This window comes from Oxyura jamaicensis, chromosome 2 (genome assembly GCF_011077185.1).
Source record: "Oxyura jamaicensis isolate SHBP4307 breed ruddy duck chromosome 2, BPBGC_Ojam_1.0, whole genome shotgun sequence".
Taxonomy (NCBI): domain Eukaryota; kingdom Metazoa; phylum Chordata; class Aves; order Anseriformes; family Anatidae; genus Oxyura; species Oxyura jamaicensis.
In genome coordinates, this window is record NC_048894.1 from 102,019,195 (window position 1) to 102,042,816 (window position 23,622).

Consider the following 23,622-nt stretch of genomic DNA (forward strand, 5'->3'; position numbering starts at 1 on the left):
TATGAAATAAAACCAAGTGGTAAAGAAGCAGCATTAAAGAGTGAGTTAGTTTCTGTCAATGCATTGGCCTTAGAAGCACAAAGGGTAGAAAGTCAAATATGACTGAAAATGAAATGTCATATCATTGATCTCTAGAGAATAAATATTATTATTTGTAATTGGAAATCTTAATTTTAATACTTATAAATTACGTTTTGAACAATTTTACATTCCCTTATATATTGCTTATCTTAAGGGTGGTTGTAAATTTTATGTTAAAAAATGTATTACACTATAATATGCAAATTTTGTGTTATATAACATTAAATACAGAAGATAGGGAAGCCTTACTACCTTGTTTGATGTATATTAGGATATTATTTTTTACATTTTGTTTCAGATTTTGTTGAAGATGACCTTTTTGAAATAGTTTGACCAATGTACACTTTACATACCCACTGTAGATGTTTAGTCAGACAAACCAATAGAGAAATGCTTAATGGTTTTTATTATTATTATTATTTATTTATTTATTTATAATAGAATCTTTGGGCAGTTAGGGACAAAATCATCTAACTTCCACTGGAAATATCATTGACAGTCTTAAAGCTGTATTTATTTACTAAATTTATTTTTTAAGAATGAATATTTGAATGTTAATAATCCTACTGTGTAGATTCAGGAAAGTTTTATGAACTGGGGGAAAACAACAATTTTTACTTCAATCTTTTGACATGATGTATTTTTTGAATTACATACTTTGGAAAACTTAGGTTTTTGTTAATAATCATCAGTTTAAACTTTACTAAATTAATAAAGTTTATTTATTCTTATGTATTGTGCTGTATGGGGGGGAGGAGAGAAGGGGGCTGAACTGTATGAAGCTTGCAGTTGACAATGACATGGTTGAGAGCCTCTGGGTAAGGTTTAAAGGACAAGCAAATAAAGCAGAGACATTTGCATTTGTGAGAGTCTACTATAGGCCACCAAGATAGGATGTTGACACTGATTAATTACTCTTTAAGAAATAAAGATATACCTTTAAATCAGCCACCTTTGTCCTTACGGGTGACTTCAACTTGCCAGATGTTAACTGGGAATGTCACACATTTGATACAAACAGCTCCAGGAGATTCCTAAACCACTGTGACAATAACTTCTTGGTACTGGTACTAAGGGAGCTGACTAGAAAAGATGCCCTGCTACATTGTTGCTTGAAAACACAGAGGGTCTCATGTGTGAAGTGGTGATTAATGGCAGTCTTCATCCTAGTGACCATGAAGCAGCCAAGTTTAAAATCTTTAGTGACAGGAGGAAAACTGCCAACAAAACTTTGACCCTGGATATAGAGAGAGTGAACCTGAAATTCCGCAGGGAACTAGTTAGACCGGTCATCTGGGAAACCACCTTTGAACATGTAGGGGTCCATCCTTGCTGGTCTGTTTTAAATGACACCTTTTAAAAGCCCCTGAACAGACAATTCCAAAATGTCAGAAGTTAAACAGGTGGGAGAGAAAGTTGGTTTGGCTGAGCAAGGATCTTCTTCTAGAGATTAGGTGGAAAAATAATGTGTATGGCCACAGTAAGTGAGGTCAGGTGACAGGGGAGGACATAGGTGGGACAGAGTAGCTGTTCACCATTGTGAGGAGATTTGTGCATCTAAAGGTCAATTAGAGTTGAAGCTGGACTGTACTGTGGGAGACAATAAAAAGGGCTAATATACAAAAAGCAAAAGGAGGAGCACAGAAAATATTGGTCCATTACTTGGGGAGAATAATCACCTCACAAATAGCGATGGACATAAAGCAGAGATGTTTAATGTCTCCTTCACTTCTGTGAAGCATTTAAAATAAGCACTTAAACTTTATCACATACCCTGAGTGACACTACTTGTCACTGATCTCCAGGTTAATGTTGAACCATATCCTGGTTTCAGCTAGGATAGAGTTAATTTTCCTCCTAGTAGCTGTTAGGGTGCTATGTTTTGGATTAGGATGAGAAGAGTGTTGATAACACACTGATGTTTTAGTTGTTGCAGAGCAGTTCTTACACCAAGCCAAGGAGTTTTCAGCTTCTCACACTGTCCTGCAAGAGGGCAGGCTAGGGGTGCAGCAGGAGTTGGGAGGGGACAGACCCAGGACAGCTGACCCAAACTGGCCAAACAGGTATTCCATATGATATGGTATCATGCTGAACAGTTAATATGGGGGGGCTGGCCTGGGTAGAGGGACCAGCTAGCTGGGGATAGTCTGGGCATTGGTCAGTAGGTGGTGAGCAATTCCATTGTGCATCACACTTTCTACATGCTATTATTAGTAGTAATATTATCATTATTATAATTCTTTTCCTTTCTTGTCTGTCCTAATAAACTGTCTTTATCTCAATCCACAGCCTTCATATATATATATATTTTTTTTCTGATTCTTTCCCCCAACCCAGAAAGGGAGGGGGGAGAGTGAGTGAATGGCTGTGTGGTGCTTAGCTGCCAGCCAGGTTAAACCACAAGCCATTTGTTGCAGTTTAACCTGGCCAGAACTAAATACCACACAGCCATTCGCTCACCCTCCCCCCTCCCTCTCTGGGATGGGGGAGAGAAACAGGAAAGTGAAGCCTGTGGGTTGAGATAGAGAGAGTTTATTAAGACAGGATAATAATAATAATAATAATAGTACTACTACTAATAATGTGTACGAAACAAGTGATGGACAATGCAATTGCTCACCACCCGCTGACCAATGCCCATCCTATCTCTGAGCAGCCGGCCCCCCACCCCAGCTAGGCAACCCTATATATTGTTCAGCATGACGTCAGATGGTATGGAATACCCCTTTGGCCAGTTTGGGTCAGCTGTCCTGGGTCTGTCCCCTCCCAGCTCCTGCTGCACCACTAGCCTGCCCGCTGGCAGGACAGAGTGAGAAGCTGAAAAGTCCTTGGCTTGGTGTAAGCACTGCTCTGCAACAATTAAAACATCAGCATGTGTACTGGGTGGAGGTTGTACTGGGTCTGGCTGGGATGTCAACTTTCCCTGCAGCAGCCCTTACAGTGCTGCACACTGCACTTGTAGCTAGAACAGCAGTGGTATCACACCAGTGTTGTGTCTGCTGCTGAGAAGTGCTGGCACAGCATCAGGACTTTCTCTAACCCTCCTAGGGTGTGGGCAAAAAAGCGAGAAAGAAACATCACCAGGGCAGCTGACCTAAACCAACCAAAGGGATATTCCATACCATATGATGTCACACTCAGCAATAAAAGGTGGAAAAAGGAAGAAGAGGGGAGGGGTGGGCTCTCATTGTGAAAACGTCTGTCCTCCTCCCAAACACCGGCTATGTGCATTGAGGCCCTGCTTCAAGGACGTGGTCAAACATAGCTCATTTGTGGGAAGCAGAGAGTAATTTCTTTCCTCTGCACTTCCACATAGTCTTTACTTGCTTTGTTTTGTTTTTATTTTCCCTCCCTTTTCCCCTTTCCCTTTTTTCCCTTTAGTTGAATTGTTTAATTAATAGTAATATTTCCTTAATAATTATTTTTTTTCCTTTAATTAAATTATCCTTATCTCAACCCATGAGTTGTTCTTTGCTTTACTTCTTCCCCTCCTCATTTGAGTAGGGGGAGTGAGAGAGCAGTTGTGGTGTTCAGCTGCCTAGCACAGTAAAACCACCACAGCGTGTTATCAGCACTCTTCTCATCCTAATCCAAAACATAGCACCCTACCAGCTATTAGGAGGAAAATTAACTCTGTCCTAACTGAAACCAGGACACCATTGACCACAACAGTATGTGGCCAGATTGCCAATCCACTGAAAAGCAATCCTTCAAATCCATCCTTCAAATCAGTCTCCAGGTTAGAGACAAGAATGTTTTGTGGGACTGTATCAAAAGTGTTACATAAATCCAGGTAGATGACATCAGTTCTTTTTCCCTTGTCCACTGACATAGTCTCTCCGTCATAGAAGGCCACCAGATTGGTCACGCATGATTTTCCTTCAGTGAAGCCATTCTGGCTGTCTTGAATCACCTCCCTGTCTTCCATATAACTTAACATAGCTTCAAGAAGGATCTGTTCCATGATCTTCCCAGGCACAGAGGTGATGCTCACTGGTCGTTTTTTTTTTTTTTTTTTTTTTTTTTTTTTTTTTTTTTTTTTTTTTTTATGAGAGTGATGTTTTCCTTTTTCCAGCCCCTGGGGACTTCGTCTGACTGTCAGGACTCTTCAAATATAATTGAGAGAGGCTTGGAAACCACATCAGCCACATCCTTTAGGACCCTGGGATGCCTGTCATCAGGCCACATAGACTTATACCTGTTCAGTTTCATCACGTATTCTCAAAACTACTCTTTGCTTGTAGTGAGAGGGACTATGTTCCCCCAACATCTTCCCTGAGGTTCAGAGACTTGACAGATTTGAGAGTTGTGGGAAGAGCGACTGAAAGTGAAGACTGAGACAAAAAAAAATGTTGAGTACCTCAGCCTACTCCACATCTGTTGCCCCCAGTTCTTCCATCTTGCTTATCAGAATGGGTGCACTCACCTTAGTCTTCCTTTTCTTGCTAATGCACATGTAGAAACCTTTCTTTTAATTCTTTGCAACCCTTGGCAAGTTCACCTCTGACTGTGCGTTGGCTTTCTTGATCTCATCCCTGCACATCCAGGTGGCACTCTTATACTCTTCCCAGGCCACTGGGAAAATCATCATTTGTTAAGTCTCAAGGCATGTGTGGTTATCTCAACACAAAACTTACAGCTTGTTACAAGCAATGATGTCACTCTACTGTGCTTGTTTGCTTTCAAAAGATGGTCCTAAAAGATGCTTTAAGTTAATTTATGGGATCACAGACTGAGTCATTAATTTTTCCAAAGTCAAGCCCATAGGTCATTGACAATAAACCAGTGATTAATTGATTGTCTTGATAGACTCCAGCACAGGATTTATATATATATTTTTTTCCAATTAATATAGAGCCATGAAGGGACTATACTGATATTTCTATCTTCAGATCCTGCCTGGAGCATATTTTTAAGGCACAATTTAAAATATCCTATGCCATTACATTTTGTTTTCTGTAACATAGTTTAAATTAATGAGCTGTAAATCTTGAAATTGCTACTTTCTCCACCACAAATACAGTCAATACTGATGGTATCAAAGATCTAAATCAGTATTATTTTTCATACTAGTTTCAGTGATCTTTCATACTCCAGCTATGTAAATTTTATCAGTAGAGAAGCCTCCACAGCATACAGGGGGCCCTGCATACCAGGGAACCTTGTTACTACATACAGTGTTCATCACTAAAGATAACAGATAAGATAAAGACATATAATTATCAGTATTCCAAAGCCTATTATTTTATTGCAAAGTGGATCAATCCTACGGGAGTGCATTTAATCACACAAAGTTAGATGCATACCTAAGCTAATAAGCCCTGCCTTTTTGCTAATTTTAATGCATTGGTACCAGTGAATGAAGCTACATATATGCAACTTCTGCATCTCACTTTACAGACTTAGGTTTCCACTAGCTCACTAAATTGTGCACTGATTTTTGGTGTAAACATTCACATTAGTTTCAAATCTGCATTTGGACAAGCATGCCATTCCTATTGAAGAGAAAGGTTTAACCTTCACAGCTTGTAAAATATTCATATATATATATATATATATATATAAACACAGTGAGAAGTTTTGTCTAATATTATTTCCTTATATATATATATATCCAATATTTATAATATAATATATATAAATTATATATTTGAGAGCCATAATTTAAGCATTATTTTTATGTTTTACTGGTATTAAAAGAATGGTAACACCAGTAAATTATAGCACTATGCTAATGGAAGCTATGTTTGACTCTTTATATTAAGTGAAAAATATTTCTTTTTGTGAAATAAAAAAATAATCATTTAATAAGTCTAATAACAATAATAATATGAATACTACTTTGAAGTTCTCTAAGCAACAGTCAGATTTGAGACTGGGCCTGTGATAAATGCTACTGGTGATCTTGAAAACATCGGGCAACTGGAGTAAATAACATTATATTTCTTTTTAATTTTGGGAAGCAAGGTATTTAGTTCAGGTCAGAAAGAGAAAAAGCATTTTGTACTGAACAGAATTCAAGTGCTTGTTTTGCATCCTTGCTGGATTTAGCTTTCTGAAATCCTAAACTCTTTCTAAAGAACATAGTCATCAAATGGCAATGATCATGCTTTCTCTTATAAGTCTTTTTCCCTGTGCAAAACCTCACAGCCCTGCAGTTTGTATGGGAGGTGCAACTGGTCCTGAAGACAGTGGTCTGACTGCTATATATGCTGTTTATCTGGCTGTGGGTGAGCTGGCCAGCACCCATGTCAGGACTGACCTTGCTCCTGGGCTTCCCACATCTTTATTTGACTGGGACTCTGCCATGCTGCTCTAGCACTGCTCTCCTCTTCTCCTGATTGCCAGAAAAGCTGGTCTTCTGCCTGGCTAGTGTCCAAGATGAGCCAGTCACAGTTTCTCCATCTGGTTTATTCTTGGAAAGACAAATTAACTGTTCTTAATATATAACAGCAAGTTTTCCCCTACCCTCTATCTCCAGCCTACTTATTGCGTCTACAACATATTTAATTTTGGATAGATTTCTGCATAATGTAGAATCTGGCTGTTTCCTTCTATTTGCTGTTGTTGTTCCTTTCTTTCTTTTATCTCCTCCTGTAGCTGGCAGAAAGTTTCCAAAATACTCAGTAATTTTTGCTCACAAGATCACTTCTCCATCTTTATGTAGCTTTTCTGTGTACTTTCCATTCCCTTCTAAAAACAACCTTCCCCACAAAAAGAAAGGAACATTTTAACCTTTATTTTTTACTGTATTTTCATTATTCTTTTGATAAACCATTACCAACTACACAAACATATTCTCTCTCCGCTGCAAAAAGCCCTCTAACAAAACATATTCATAAAAATTAATCTCACATGAATATCTTATATCCCTGGTGCCTAAGTAGCTGATGATTTCAATTGACTCTATGGATACTTTTATTTTATTATAATATACTTCAATATAAGTAGGCTGATTTTTCTCCTTAGATTTTATCATGCAGGGACTTGTTTGTTGGTGAACTGTGCCTCTGCCTCTTAGAGGTCAACACATTTCTATGCTGTCACTCATGTAACATTCATGTCAGGGTCTTCAGCTGCTCTTATTGGTGTAGACTACACAGCAGTCAATGAAGCTTACATCTGCCCATACTGCTCACAGATCTGCTGTTTGCTTTAGGGTATTCATTGATTTTAGTGCAATGTCAAGCTGGCTTTTAGACAGAACATGCTCTTAATATTTATATTGGTACACAGATATTAAATACGAGGCTGTCAGTGTGGATATTATAGTGAGAAATACAGCAAAATACATCACACTGTAAAACTGAGTTCAGATAAACTACAGAAAGCATTTTTTCAGCTAAGAAATTCATTTGACAACATCTAAACATTGACAACATTCATTTCCAACATCTAAACATCTTTCTTTCTTTCTTTCTTTCTTTCTTTCTTTCTTTCTTTCTTTCTTTCTTCCTTCCTTCCTTCCTTCCTTCCTTCCTTCCTTCCTTCCTTCCTTCCTTCCTTCCTTCCTTTCTGTCTGTCTTTCTGTCTTTCTGTCTTTCTGTCTTTCTTTTTCTTTCTTTTATTCAGCAAAACCAGAAATCCTTTCAGTCTGTGATAGGTACAAATAAGTTGTAAACAATCATATTCCCTCTAAGTGAAAAACAAAAGAAACAATCTAGAATTATGTCATTATTAAAACAGATGAGGTATGATTATTGTGATTATTTTCCCCAGAATACAACTGTAAAGCCTGATTTAACTCCTCTATGTGAAAGGTTTACCTCTGAATCTCAATGAAAACATAAAGCTTTTTTTTTTCTTTTTTTTTTTTTTTTTTCTTTTTGCTGAGTGAAAGACCTTTTCTCAGGACAGTCTTTTCATTCTATTCATTCCAGAAAAACAGAGAGCTTAAAATAAATAAATAAAAAAAATAAAATAAAATAAATAAAACTTATGTTTTTCCCCTGTCCCATAACCAGACACTCAAATAAATGTAGAGTTAAAGGGTGGTCCACAGAGCTTAGAGTGAAGACACCTCATCCTGTGCAATCTTAGTGCACATGGACAGAAAGAATTTTATCTTTCTGCTAAAGCGAGTTTTTTATCTTTCTGCTAAAGCGAGCGGAAGTGGAGAGGCAGGTGACCTATTCTCCATAATCACCAGTGACAGGACCCGCGGGAGTGGTGTCAAGCTGAGGCAGGGAAGGTTTGGGCTGAGCTTCAGGAAGAGATTCTTCATTGAGAGGGTGGTCACACACTGGAACAGGCTCCCCAGTGAAGTAGTCACTGCACCAAGCCTGTCTGATTTTAAGATGTGATTGAACTGTGCACTTAGTCACATGGTCTAAAATTTTGGGTAGATCTTTGAGGTGCCAGGAGTTGGACGTGATGATCCTTACTGGTCCTTTCCAACTCAGGATATTCTATGATTCTATGATTCTATTTTGTCCTTTTTCTTTCTTCATCAGCAGCTCTGCTAGGCAGCAAGGATGAGAGTTGGATTTTTTCCTCACCAAGCAGATTATCTCAAAGGCTTTACTCTTTTCACAATTGTCTTTCAAACTATTGGCTTCGAACCTATGATTTATGCTTAGCTGGTCGGACATAGGATGAAGCATTGACATTTTCAAATTCTTCAGACAGGAGTTCTTCATTTTATTTTATGTCATTTTGTTTAATTTCATTCATTTTTAAATGAAAATGTCACAGAGATTAATTAAAAAACACTTTGACATTTCTGAAATTGGAATATTTAATTTAGTTTTGCTGAACTAATCCAACAAGGTTATTTTTTGGCCATGGAAATATGTGTATAAATGTCTTTTCCAAATTAGGTTGACCTGGCTAGCTCTTATACTAATCTCCATACCCATTCTTATCCTGAGAGATTATAATGGAGCAGAACACTAGACTGATCAGTCATAGCTATAGATTTGGTCTTCATATTAATTTGCTTAATGAATTTGTGGTTAACATTTCTAATATATCTTCTCTCTTCATGCTTTATATTTTTCTACATGTGAATGGATACAAAAACATTTACCTACCTACCTGCCACAGAGATAGTATAACCTTTTAACATTTATAGCAGATTGATCTTATATGTGAAAAGATATATGAGGTTTACACAGCTAACTATGTGGGAAGTAATATATGTCTTGTTATTCTTCAACATATTTTATAATTCACAACTGAAATCTGACCTGCAGTCTATAAGACCCATATCTAATAGTGGCTGATATCATCTCTGCAGGAGATGCGTGGGAGTACCTGAACCAGCTACTTAAATAAATTAGCTGAATTCAGGATCTAAGGACCTGACAATCAGTCAGAGGCCTTCAGCTAACACAAAGCTAAGACCATATCTCCATTTTTGTTTAAGATGAAACAATATATATCTAAACTGTGTATAATAATAAGGGAGTTCCATTCCTACAGGGGATCACCTTGGAGATTTTCCTGCTCTGAGTTTAATCTTATTGGTTCTCTCATGGGAAGGGAAGGGAACGGAACGAAAGTAAAGTTTTGTAAGCTTATGCTAATTAACTTCATTGAATTTTTCCAAAATTTGAAGATTTTTAAACTGCTTTCATTTAAAAAGAAAAAAATCTTTCTCTTATTTGTAGAAGAAATCATAGCTTCTTATTCTTTAAAAATTAATATACATACAATTTATTCATTAGTTTTTCACTTTCTAAAGACAAATATCTTCAAAGAAAAAAAATCTATTTTTCATTTAGATGTAAAGATTACATATTTTCTTCTCTGTGTTTTATAAGAGAAATTCCCTCTCAGCTGGATAGAACTGAAATCCCATCATAGAATTGCTTTTAAAGTCCTGCCTTGGGTAAATTTCCCACATGGATACAGTAGAGGACTAATTAAATGACAACAAAATAATAAAAAATAATTTTAATAAAAATATGTTCCTTTTTTTCCTTCCTTCCTCTTTTTTTTTTTTTTTTCTTTTTAATTTTATTTTTAAATTTATTTATTTTTCTCCCCAGGTTTTATTTGTCCTCCCTTTTGGCTTTCCAAGATTTTTCAGGAAAACATTTTGCCCTTTCCAGAGTATCTGTCTGTATTTGGAATTCTCCTCATAATGGAAAATGAGGAAGGAAAGAGCTGTTTACCTATACTATTGAATGAACTTTAGATGGTGAAATCTTCAAGATGAGTCCAATTAGGAAGGTTTCAAAAGGCAGGTGTCTACAATCTCATTCATCTTCTTGAATGAAAATTGACCCCTTTTTAATCCTTTCATTTTTATTACTTTATTTTTCTTTTATGTCTTTTTTTTTTCAACAATTTTACTTATTATTTTAAAAATAAACAATGTTCCCACTATTCCCCTTCTCTAATTTTAATTTTGTTTCAGTGAAAACAGAATAAATTTTCATTAAACTTTCCTTAAACATTTCATTTTAATGGCAATTTTATTATAACATCTTTGCTTTCAATCACCTAATTTAAACTTCAGTTTTTGGATAGATAAAAATCCTCTTTTTAATGACTTTAGAAATAATGAAAAATAAAAGTAATACAAATAATTTAACTGGAATTAAGAATTTTCTCCCCAATATTCTTATGATGATGATATTTATTTGATTAAAGTACACTTAACTTTTCCAAACCTCCATCAAAGTTTTGCTCAGGTGATATGTAAAGCTCATCACATATTCCACCACAACTGGGTTGCCCATTCATGTTGATTGCACTGCTAATTCTGCTGTCAGCAAGCAATGGATGTCCCCCGTGGAGTGAGATGTTGTAAAGCTTTTAACACACCTTGGAGGGAAGCTGTGAGAACAGCTAAGGTGACAGTCGCTGCTGAAAGCAACCATATTGATGAGATTCCCTCTCTGCAAGAAATACCATGGCCTGTGAGACAAGGAAAGAGCTAACATGGTAATTGTTTTTGTCAATATGTGACAGCCAAAATTATTTCCTTTCAATGTTAATATCAAAAAAGCTGGCCTGTAGTTAATAGGTGCATAGACAAAGAGAAGTGGAAACTGTTAAATAACTTTTACTAAAAACAGGGTTTTCAAAGAACCTATTGCTGTGAAATATTATTTATCATGTTTCATGTAATTTGAGAAAAATAAAAGTAGATATCTACATATTTGTTAAAACCAGAAGTGTTTGCAAGTTAGTCTGCAAATTCATAAATTGCAGACTAATTTCTGGTCTGATACAGGAGCTATATTAATTTGATGGAAGTAGTTAGCAGGAGGTCACCCTCAAAAGACTGAGAAATAACTGGCAAATCTCGCAAAGTCCAGCTACTCAATTGTGTATACAAAACTGTACACAGTACTTTTCTATAGGTTGTAACTCTTGCTAATTGTGTCAGGATGGACATAATGGAAGGATGATTTTCCCGTGTTACTTCAAACCCATTCATTTCAAGTTTTAAGGCCTGTGATATAACAGTAGAGTTTTGTTTGTTTTTGTTGTTATTTATTTCTAACCCAATGGTTTTCTCCTGACATTTAGACAAAAATACAGCAAGCAGTGATTCTGTGCTAGTTGAGGTGCCCCTGCTTAAATATCCACCATTTGGCATTTTTCCCTTTGAAAACTGTGTTCTGCTTTGCTGGTCTTCTATCTCCTGGCAACGTTGCCTAGTGGTGTTTTCTCATAATATTACATATGCTGAAGAATCACATTTCCTCAACAACTGTATTTTGTGTTCTGGCCAGGATATTCCTGAATGTCTAAGCAAGACCTGCGGAGCTGGTCTGAACTTATTTTCCTTCCTTTTCAGAAAAAAATATATTAAAAGCGTGATAAAGATATGTATGAGAGTTTCTCAATTTCCTTGTAGGAATAGATGCTAAAACTTTGTAGTCTGGGTGAAGAAGCAGAAAAAGGAGAGGCCAATTTTCTGAGGAAGTCAATATTTTCTAATTCAAGCAGAAAACTTCAAGACAAATAAAATTGCCAACTGAAGGAGCATTTTTTCCTGAAGCTACTAATTTCATAATGGAAAAATCTAAAAATATTTTAAAAGGTTTTCTTGTGTATTTTGTCATTTTTGGTTGTTGTTTTTATTTGGTTTTATTATTACTATTAGTTTTTATTATTAACATTAGTAGGTTATATTAAGTCTGGCAAAATATGATGGTTGGTTGTTGTTTTTTTTTTTTTTTTTTTTTTTTTTTATCTTTTCAGACTTCTCAGAAAGCTTCTTGGCTTATAGATAATATTTGTGTAACATTGATACCTAAATTATCTTACAATATTTTTGTCTTCCATAGTCACTACAGAAGTGCTACTGTAGTCCACAGTTCTGGTTTATTCCAAAAATATCCTCAACTTCTTTTTGAGAACACGAGAAATTTGTAAATTATATATGAATTATTGTTCAAATTTTCATAAAATGACTTAAAATAAAACTTAACTATTATGAATTAATAATAATCCAGTTACATGAATTTGAATTTTGTGGTTTCTTTTCTTTCTTTCCTTTTTTTTTTAAAAAAAAAAAAAAAATAAATGATGATTATATTATTTTTATTATAATTTTCAGCTAGTTAAAAAAATACTGTAGCTATTAGGAAAAAAAATGTACACAACTGTGAGAAAAATAAAAGGATGTATTTCATAACTCTCTCAAAATATATAAGAGAGGACACAAAACTATATCGTTGGCATGTGGTTTTTTGTTTTTGTTGTTGTTTCCCCTCAGTATTAAGATTTTATGATTCTTGGAATTAAATTATTCAAGGGGGAAAAAAGGCTGAAGGGCAAAAAATGGATTTCAGAAACTCTCTTTAACTTTTTTGACTACTCTAAATTGATCACTTGTTCTCCTGACTAATCTCTAAACAGAGGGCATATCCCTTTCACTTGCAAAATACTCTCACACAAAATGAATTACCTTCCCACCACCTTGGTTAATTGCCAAGGAGTACTTTATTTTTCCACTAGGAAAAAGAAAATCAGCTTGTATTTTGCTTGCTAAAGCCTTCTGCATTTTAATTCTGAACTCTGAATGAACATCAGAGAGGCCTTATGATGTTTTGCACAAAAGTGCCTGTGTTCATAGTTTTACTCAGGGCACCCAAAATAGCACGCAGTAAGCAGTGTCATACTGTGAGTTTTCAAAACTAAAAGCAGGAGTGACTTATACTGGCAGGAAGCTCTAACTCTTAAAGCTTTCCAAGGATTTGTGAAGTAAAAAAGAACTGCTAACTTCTCCTCATTGGATGTTTAATTTGACTTTAACAATACTTACTTCTTCAAACCTAGAAGGCCCTGAATTTAAACGGGTAAGGTCTTTATCTTTTTTTCTTTGCTGTCTTCAAAAATCAAATTGAAAGCATTTATCTGGGCGTCTTGAGTGCAAAATCCATGAAAGACAAAGACAAAACCAGAAGCCACCCAAAACCTCTGGAAGGGGAAATCAACTTCTGTTGTTTCCTTGGAGTCTGTTGACTAGCTGCTGAAATTTAACTTTCTAAATTTGATTTATTAGATGAAAACATTGTTACACTTGTCTTGTAACTTGCACGTTACAATTTTCATGCTGATTATAAGCTGTTTCTTCAAGATTCCCACCTCTGGCAGACTGTGAATGCTTCATCTACACTAATTCCAGTGATTGTCATTACAATGTGCTTAACATTTCTGAAACTAAATCAAAGGAGTGAAAAGTTCCTTGTCTTACAGGAATACTTAGAAGTACTTTCTGTCTTGCTTTCCTTTATGCTAATGTAGCAATAAGATTCTTTTAAAAAATATTTTTTGGCCTTAGCTTTACTTTGAATTTGTTGTTCCTGCTTCTCTTTATAATCTCAGATCTAAGACACACAAACTCTTTCAGACCACACACACACACACAAAAAAATGATGCCTCTACTTTTGTTGGGTCTCAAATGAAAAATGACAATTCGTCAATAAAAAAAAATAAAAAAAAAAATTTCATTTTCAAAGAGTAATTCAGTATATGTACTATCAAAATATTTGTATTTAATGTTTCTTCTGTAAGCCTGCTGTTAGGAGGTAAAGCTATAATTTATTTTTTATGTTAAACTCTTTGATTAGTCTGTATTCAAGACACGTGCATTATAATATAGCTCAGATATATTTAATAGCTGTTGATTGGTTATTAAAATGATAAATATCTGTAAATTCATTCATTTTGCAGATTATTTTGGTATGAAACTGGTAGGAATTAAATGGCTTTTGGATTATATCATTATTTTTAATGCATTGTAATTTAAAATCATTTGTGGTTGAAAAAGTATTCTAGATAAACTATTTCTAATTTATAGTAGAATAGATTTGCACTAAGGTGTAAAAATTAATTGGTGGATTCTGTTTAAGAGTTATAATGGACATTTCAACCTTCAGCATTTTTCTGTTAGAAGTGCTGAACCAAACACATAAAATGGATACAGGGCTGTATCTGGAGTTCAAATTTTATGCTTTTCTAGAGACTAAAAAACATATCGGCTTAAGACCTAGCAAATAATGAAAACCTATTCTCAGATTCATTTTCAAGTAAATAGGAGGAAGGAAGAAAGAGACTTGCCCACAAAGTACTATGAGCAAAGTAGAATAAAATTGAAGAACAAAATTACAGCTTCACTATAGAAATCCACTCATTTTTAGAGCTCAAATGTTATGATTTTAACATTAATGTAACCTTAATTTATGATGTTGTAATGCACATTTTACATGTAGTACTGCTATAATGAAGAATATTTAGAAATTAACTCAATACTTGGCCTCCAGGTTTCAGAATACTTTACAATTACTAACCTGAACCTAATATCAGATAATGCCAGTACATTTTGGTATTGAAATGATATGGCAGTATGTAGTTTGCTATACAGATGAATTTTTCATGATGCTCATGTTTTAGGTTACCTGTTGCTTTTTACCACTGTGTTTCATTTTAGTTGCTTTAATACTTTATAACTTTTTGGGATGAAACTTCATTGTGTAGCTGTTGCATCACATTACTTTGGAAATTTCTTGTTCAGCTTTAATTGGAAAGATTTGGCTACATCTTAGAATCAGTTTAATTACAAACTGGTAGTTTTCCCAACAGATCTAACAATACAAGAAGTAATAGTGAAATTAATTATTAATTATGTTGTAGGTAGAAAAAGTTATTCTTGTTATATTTATATTGCAAGTCATAGAAAGTCTTGATTTCTACTATAGGCAGAAAAAAGGAGTTCCACCACTGTCTCTTAATTTTCAGTGTATTTCAACTATATTCTTAAGTCCTTCTGAGTGTACATTATGCTAAGCAAAAGGTATAATAAAATGCTTTCCTTATCTATCCCTTCAAGCTACTTACCCCAGCAAAAAACTTGTTTCTGAAGATAAATGAATGGAGAGGCCAAAGAGTATGTACTGTGGCAAGCTATCCAGGCCAGAAGGACCCTGGTTATTATGGGAGTTTTCATTTTGGGCCCTGCTAAGCAGAAAAGGTAGATATCCATTACAGAGGAAGTTAATGAGGATGGAGCAGTGTCAACAAGACCACATGGGACAGAGCTGGGAACATAATTGTGCTTTGGATACACAGATCCAGGCCTCTTCTCTGCAGTGGCTTTGCCTGCAGCATAAAAGGAATTGCAATTGCTGGTGCTAACAAGCTATCAAGCAACAACTGCTAACAATATTTAGCACGTTGCTCCCAGGCTTACCAACAGGGACACAGACACGGTGAAGACCTTGTAAATGGAAGGTGATATTAAATTAGAATCCCTCACTCTCAGGCCACTGATCTAGCTGTTATGTAAAATTCCTTTTGATGTGATGAAATTAGAGACGTTCAAATACACAACTATACTTTTTTTTTTTTTTTTTGGTTGGGGGGAAGCAGAAGAAAAAATATTAAATTCTCCATACAAGGCTGTCTTTGTGTCTGCAAATAAAATACTGCAGCTAAAAAAATACAATAATGCCTGAATTAAGATTTCAAAGTCTATCTTAATCAAAGACTCTGAAGTTTATATATTCTGATGTAAGTTTAAATTTATCTTTTTTTTTTTTTTTTTTTTTTTTTTCATTACTGACATTTTTTCAACTTCTGAGTAGCAAAATTGATAACTAAAGATCAGGGAAAGTGTGAGCTGTCACTTAACGTTTTCTTGTTTTACTTTTACATGGAATTATGACAGATTGGAAACCCAAACAGATCTTTAAGACACTTATAAATTATATAGTTAAATAAGATAACAATTTAAAATTCTTGACCTTTTATTTTGCTTGACAATGTTATGCTGAAAAGAATTTTACAACTATATTAAGCAATGTCATATTAAATGCTTGTATGAATAAGTATTAAAATGTCCTGCTCTCATTCTCATGCAGTATAAAGAGTACACACGGCTGTTCATTGTTAGTGTTCTCATAGTATAACCAAGCTGATGACTTCCTCTAAAATACAAAGACTGAAAAATATAAAAGATATTTAAAGAGACAATGGTTGGTAAATGGAAAAGAAACTGTGGTTACTTATTCTTTTCCTCACAGGGAACATTTTCAGAATGATGAATAGGATTTGTAGAACATGATAGAACAGTTTATACAGCAATATGAATTATGACGCCTTTTAAAAGTGGTCAGAAAAACAAACAAAGAAGATATGATATAAAAACACAGGAGGTATTAATTCTTTGTTGTCTTTTTAGAATTTTAAATTGTTGTATGTGTTCTAGATCTCAGAAACAAAGTATATCAGGAAATGGGACAAAGAGCAGATAGGTTTCACTTGATGTGGTCACCACAAGTGAACAGAGCTCACTTCTTAGGAGTTTTAACTATGGTGATTAAACATGAAAGTCAAAAAAGAAAAAGATGTGAATCTCTGTTAAATCATTAATTTGTGTTTTCTAAATGTCTGGGAGCACTCTAAAAATGTCAAGAAAACTGCCAACAAACTTCATAAACAGAGCAGAGAAAGTCATAGTGCAGAAACATGTAAGGTTTTATATAATCCACATTACTCTAAATATTCTCTGCATATTTTATGGAAATGAAAAAAGGCATAGAAGCACACATACAAGTGTTATGTGTATGAATATGCAATCTGCTACAGAAGCTCCCTAGCGTCCTTACTCATTAACATTGCAGTCAAGGAGCAGTCCTGTTATCTTCGGATTGTTATCCATTATATTTGGGAGGATATGAAATGGTATTTTTTTCTCCAAATGGTGCACGTTGCTTCTCTTCCATCCATACAAGAAGAAAGAGACTATTTTCTCCCAGAGTCCATCACCATTGGAAAATAAATAAATAAATAAATATTATTCAAGCCTTGGTGGTAAAATTGCAATTTTCTAACACATAGAATTACAACAGAGTAACTCCAATTAAATCAGAATTAAATTAGTTGAGGAAGGTTAGCAGAAAGGAAATAGAAAGGATTATAATTACATTTAGTGGAATTTGGCTTATTATTATTATTATTGTTTTTTAAACAGTAACATACCTGTTTATTTAAAATTAACTTGGGTTTCCTTCTCACTTAAATTGTTAGCACAACAATCTCAGTGGCAACAAAGTTACTTTTAAAAAGCATCACAAGAAATTAATGTTTTAATCCATATAACTAGAAAATGAGAGATTTCCCTGTTGAATATTGAAAGACAAGTTATTTTCCACAGCTGTTTTGACAATCTTAGGTAGCTTTAGCCAATAGGATGTGTTTTAGGCTTGTGAAAATTGGTATGTTTTCCCTGCAGTATTATAAGCAACAGAAGTGCAGAAGTGCCTGCAGTTCTCCTTTGGTCAATGGAGACAGCAACTTGTGTCAATAAAACCCAGCTTTTACTGTTATTATTATTATTATTAATCACATGTAGCAGTTTTTTGTTCTTGTTGTTGCTTGTTTTTGTTTTTAAAGCAGAGAGGATCTTCCCAAGCTATTAGCTGCCCTACTCAACATCTGTGGTATTTGGGGCTGAGCTCTGATATAAGGCAGCTGGTAGCAGTGTTTCTGAAGAGGCATGCTGCAGTTACCAATTGTGTTCACAACACCCAGCTTTCTGAAGAAAATTGGAGGGAGGGGATGAAGGGAGAGAGGGATGCGTGCTAGTATGGTGCTGAATAAAACCCCCTTCTTTGCCAGCAAATTGGAAGGCAGTGTTAGTTTCATTTACTGTCCCGTTCATCTTCCAGTGACTGATCTCTCACTCTGTCTTTCTCTATGAGATGCAGATAGTTGCCAGGGAAGATTGCTAGTGCTCTTTTTTTTTTTTTTTTTTTTTTTTTTTTATGTATCTCTGTGATATATACTGGCTGGGCCAAAATTTACCCTTAGCAGGAATTCCCAGTGGTAGATGAGCCAGAATGATTTATATTACTTTATATCCCTTGATGTACCCCTGGAAAATAAAAAGATGTTTCCAGACAAATTAATATGACAACCAGACTTACATAACGAAAAAGTGGTAAGTGTATTGGTTTTCCCCTAACATCAGATTTAACATATAAATTGAATTGGTTTCAAATGCCAGATCATTAGATAGCTAATGTACAAAGCTATTTTCGTAAAAGTCTGACCCATGGAAAATATAAATAGCATTTGGAAATGTCACATAAACTGTGCTGATTGTTCAGCTTTTCATATGCATGTTTTCAGGATTGTGCAAATATTGTAAAATTAGACTCATTTTCTGGTGCCTTACATGTAATATTATTCTACTCGTCTCTTTAACTTGGCTATTTTTTTTAAGTTTTATGAAAAGATATCTTCCCATTTAATGATTACAAGAAAATAGAACCTACACTCAGACTGCCATGGTTTAAGATCACTTTGAATTTCAGTGAGGAGATTGAATGGTCTCAGAAAGCCAAACATTTTAATCACAGCTATATGTAATTTTTATGAGCCACACAACTCCTCTGTCCCATGCTCTGAGAGATGACGCCATTATTGTAGATCAGCACAGATATCTCCACTGTGTTCTTCATAGCCCAGGATGGGGCCATGGGAGTCTCTGGTGTCTTTTTGGTTCCCTCCTGGGGTCTTCCCACATGTGCCCAGGTAGTTCTCCCTACACATACCCCTGTGGTCTCCCCATATATCTCTGGGGTCCCTCCTACATGTACCCCTGGGTTTTCTCCCTAAGTGACCCAAACCACATTAGTTACTGGTTCCACAGACATTATCCAACTGTGATTGCCCATTTGAATCCCCTCAGCACACCACACCGCACCGGAGAGCTATCACCGGATGATAGCTCTTGACCAGTCTAGAGACAAATTTTTTCTAAAAAGTGCTTATTTTATATTATAAAGTAATTTGTTTCAAGAAAATAGTGTGTTTTATAAGAATTTCATACATTATTTAAAACAATATAATCTATAAAACATCTTTGTTCTAGTCTAATTTCCTTTACTAGAATCATCCATCTCTACCTAAAATGCAAAATATATCTCATAGAGGAACTGAGTGCTATACTCCTAAATGTAAATTAGTACTAACAGATTTAACAAGATGCACCTTGATCTTCACTAATATTAATATAAATTCAGAAATGAAAGGCCTTGCCCAAAAGTAAATTTCTGTGAAGATGGCAGTAAGATTAAGAATGTAGTTCATGTGACCTGATTGTAGATATTTAATAGATAATTTATTATCTTAGGTTAATTATCATGATATAAATAAGTTGATTTAGACTTCATACTTAGTTGTCTTTCTTACAGTGCAATAAAGCACCACTGCCTTTCTCTTTCCATTGATTATAGAGGGAGCATATTGAGCTAGAAATTAATAAATTAATAAAATATATCCTAAGAAAACATGGGAGCCTCAGGCCTTGTATTGTTAAAAATAAAAATACTATCTGTGCCTTAAAGAATAATTATTCACAGGCATAGAAATAAAATAAGTAAATACTTAGGTTATTAAACAGCCTGTAATACCCATGTCCACAATAAATACTGTCATTTTTCATCCTCTACTCACAATTTTTCAATATATATGGACTTTATTCCATATTATGTTTTGTTCTTTTGTTCATTATTTTTTCCACCTTATTTAGCAGTCATATTTAGTAAGCACTGATTTTAAGAGTAGAACTAATTCACACAAATATTATTAATGAAAACAATGTCATGCAGTGGTAAAACAGTTACAAGTAAAGCTAAAAAAATGTAAAAGTAAAATGAAACATTTTGGACATCATAGCTTTGGTCAGGGCTCTGATATGCTTTGTCAAAGTGACAGCAGATACCTGTGGGGAAGCACTGGATGTTTTTTACTCAGCAGAAACTGTGAATAAGTTTGATTTAACTGAGGCAGAGCGGCTGCAAATTGATTTCTTGATTCATTTAGAACACAGTCAGAGGTAGCATATAGAAAACCCTAGAGAGAAGAGGACAGCATTATTGTTTCCTTTCTTAATAGGTGTAAAAGGTTGGAAGTCTGTCAAATGGGGGCAAGTTCATCTCTGTAAAAAACAATGTATGGTATTTGCCTGACACATTGATTTCTTGATGCAAGGCAGAACCACTGGTGACAACCTCAGCAGCTTCTGATGGCTTGCTGCCTCCTGCAGCTGGACAAAGGAGATAAGTGAGGGATGCTGAGCCAACCCTGCCCTGCTGCCATTCACACCACCAAGCTCAGGCATGCAGGCTGCTACTACATTGATATCAAATTGCAACAGATTTATTCATCACAGTCTGCTTCATCTTCCCCTGTATTGCTTCATGAAGTTAACAGTTAAATATTGATTAAAAATTAGTTCATAATTATTTAAAAATCAATTCAAAAAATCAAATGTAATGTTGTATGTCCTCCCATCCCTATCTCAAGAAAGGAATATTAATTTAAAGAAAACAAAAAAGCTTCTTCAAGTTTTGAAAGACTAAGAAGCTACACTGTTTAGTTCTATATGCAGAAAATCCCCACAATTTTATTTTCAAATTAATTATTAAAAATAATAATTATCAATAATAAAAATTAAAATTAATATTTTAGTAATTATTATTAATAAAATAATGTAATAGTTATTATAATTATTAAATATAATAATACAATGAAAATAATAATTATTGAAAAACAAAAGTCAGTAAAGGATTCAGCACTGAAGTCATTCAATCACTGAAGTCACTCTCCTATCTTATCAGGCACTTCCTCCCTTCAGACTTTCTCCTGTATTGTATTGGCACAAGTACTAAATAATCTAGGATTTTATTATTATTATTATTGTTATTATTGTTATTAAAGTTTGTTTAATTTATAGCATATAAATTCTTAGTTCATAGGTACAAAGAAGATGAGGGGTAAGCAGTTAAAAGTGGACAGTGATGTAAGAGAAGGAAAAGGCAGCTTAAAGTTGAGGTACTACTTAAAAAACATACTAAATCACAGTTTTAGAAGAATTGCAAAAGAACATGGTGGGTGTAAAAGGAGACTGGTTAGAATTTATTTACCATTTAGTACTTTTTTTTTTTTTTTAATATAAAACAATATTATAGTGATAGCTGGTGGAAAAAGTGCTCTTCAAGGTGAGGTGTTTTAACTGCAGATGAATTATGTGGCCTGTATACTGAATTGGTTGTTGTTTCCATAGAGATGATGATGTAAATCCAAATAGATTGAATTGCAAAAATCCTAGTAATAGGTCATATTCTGTTTTAAGATTGCCTTTGCACAGAGTCTGCTTGGACTCTATCTATTTGGTTCTTGATGCATATAGTTCAACATCCAGTTTGATATTAATATTTGGGAAAAAGATAGTGGTATGACGTGTAGTTTAATATCCCCTATTCTGTTGATATAAACTAATATGAATTAAATGTTTTTCTATGAGATAACCTTTTTTTTAAAAAAAAAAAAAAAAAATTCAACAGGGAAAGATATTCCTTTGTTGCATTTCAGATAATTTAATAAGTTTGGAATAACTCAACTTTGGAACAGTTCAGAGTTCAACCATTTTCTCAAGGTAAAATATTTTTCCCAAGCTAATTAGTTTTAAGTAACAGTACTGTTCTATTTATTTTAAATATTCTGTGTGTGTTCTGGAAAACTTGGCTGATATCATGTACAGAAAATGTCAAATATATTGAAAGGCAAGTTTAGAAGGTATAAAATCTTTCATTTGCTCCCTCTTCTAGCTGGCATGTTGCTTCTTTTCCTTTGGAGAATGTGGGTGAATGTTTTACAGTTGTTTCCTTCTGTTTCATCTGTCTTCTTGGTATTTTTATTTTCTTAATCAATGAGTAAATTTAACACATTAGATATATTAGTTTCTCTACAAACACTAAGAAATCTTAAAACACTTGTACTTACCTCTTAAGAAAATTATTATTATTATTATTAATTATTATATATATATATATATTGCTATAGTAGTCCTCTTTCATGGAGAACACCTTTGGACCCCTCCCAGAGAGCAGAATTTTTTTATGACATGCTTACGATTTCATAACTCTGTGCTAATATGTTGCCCTTGTTTTTACTCCCTAGTTACCTCACCAGCAGGATGAAAAAGAACAAAAATATAATCTGCATTAACAACAAGGTTTTGGTCATATTTTAGTTAAGAGTGAGAAGGCCATAAAAGTAAATTTAAGCAAAATGAGAAAGAAAATTCAAAGAATTTACCTTTCTGGCTGAGAGCTGTTGGTAATAACAAGGAAAAAAAAAAAAAAAAAAAAGGATTAAAATAATTTTAATGTTCTTTTTGTACATTCTTCTCTAGAGCAAAAGTAAGAGCAGGAAGTAAGTTCAGTTTTATCTACTCATTCAAATATTTTAATCTTATTTTTTTAAATACAACAACAACAACAAAAAACTTCACTAGTGAAATTGTGATGCACCATTGAATGAAGTTTCAACACATTGTGATTGGGAACATCTTTTTATTTTGAAAATATACTGAATAGGAAAATGCATTTCTATTCATATACTGGTATATTATTATTTTTGTGTGTGTGTGTGAATGCAGTTAAATATATTCCTAGAATTTGGGCATTCATTTTCAGAGTCGTCTTTTAAATCTAAGCCTCCAGATGCTAGATACTTTTATTAAAATCAGCTCTTATTGCTGAAAGCTTAACAGGCTTAATACAAAGTTCATATGCACTTTAAGAACCTTTGAGAAAAACAAAACAAAACATAAACTGCGTTTATATTGGAAGTCCTCAATTACAGGACATCATCTAATAAATGCACTTTCCAGATGAAACATCTAAGTCAAAATGTGCTGTACAATAGAATAGCATGGAGAAGGGACATGAGAGGGTACTGTTATTAAGTCAGTAGTCTATGCAGCTTACAACTCATGAGAGCTTCCAGGAAAAAATAAAAATTGCCCCCCAAAAAACCGCTCACACACAACAAAACAGAACAATATAAAACAAATAAGGTCTAATAGAGCGATAAGCAGTAGAATTCCATTGATGGAGAAATATAGGTGACAGTCTGCTCTTTGAACTAAATGTGCAGAGAAAACTTTCAGGTTCAACATCCTGCTGAAAGTTGGCACTAGAAATAAAGTGCAAGAAAAGAATGAAATAAAGCAACATAAAATAAAATAAAATAAAATAAAATAAAATAAAATAAAATAAAAT

General features: G+C 34.3%; 1 protein-coding gene across 5 annotated transcripts in view; it reads left to right on the forward strand.

The window, feature by feature from the left end:
- The window catches only part of CDH19 (cadherin 19), a 105,941-nt gene that overhangs the window by 31,531 nt on the left and 50,788 nt on the right, over nt 1-23,622 (forward strand). The window contains exons 1-2 of one of the 5 annotated variants that reach the window (XM_035317982.1): nt 13,073-13,343; nt 21,901-21,992. The exons of 1 other annotated variant lie outside the window; for it this stretch is intronic. The gene's annotated coding sequence lies outside the window, so the exon portion shown is untranslated. Of the gene's footprint in view, nt 1-13,071; nt 13,344-21,900; nt 21,993-23,622 lie in introns of those variants that run through there. 3 more of the 5 variants (XM_035317985.1, XM_035317981.1, XM_035317986.1) reach the window with 3 other exon arrangements.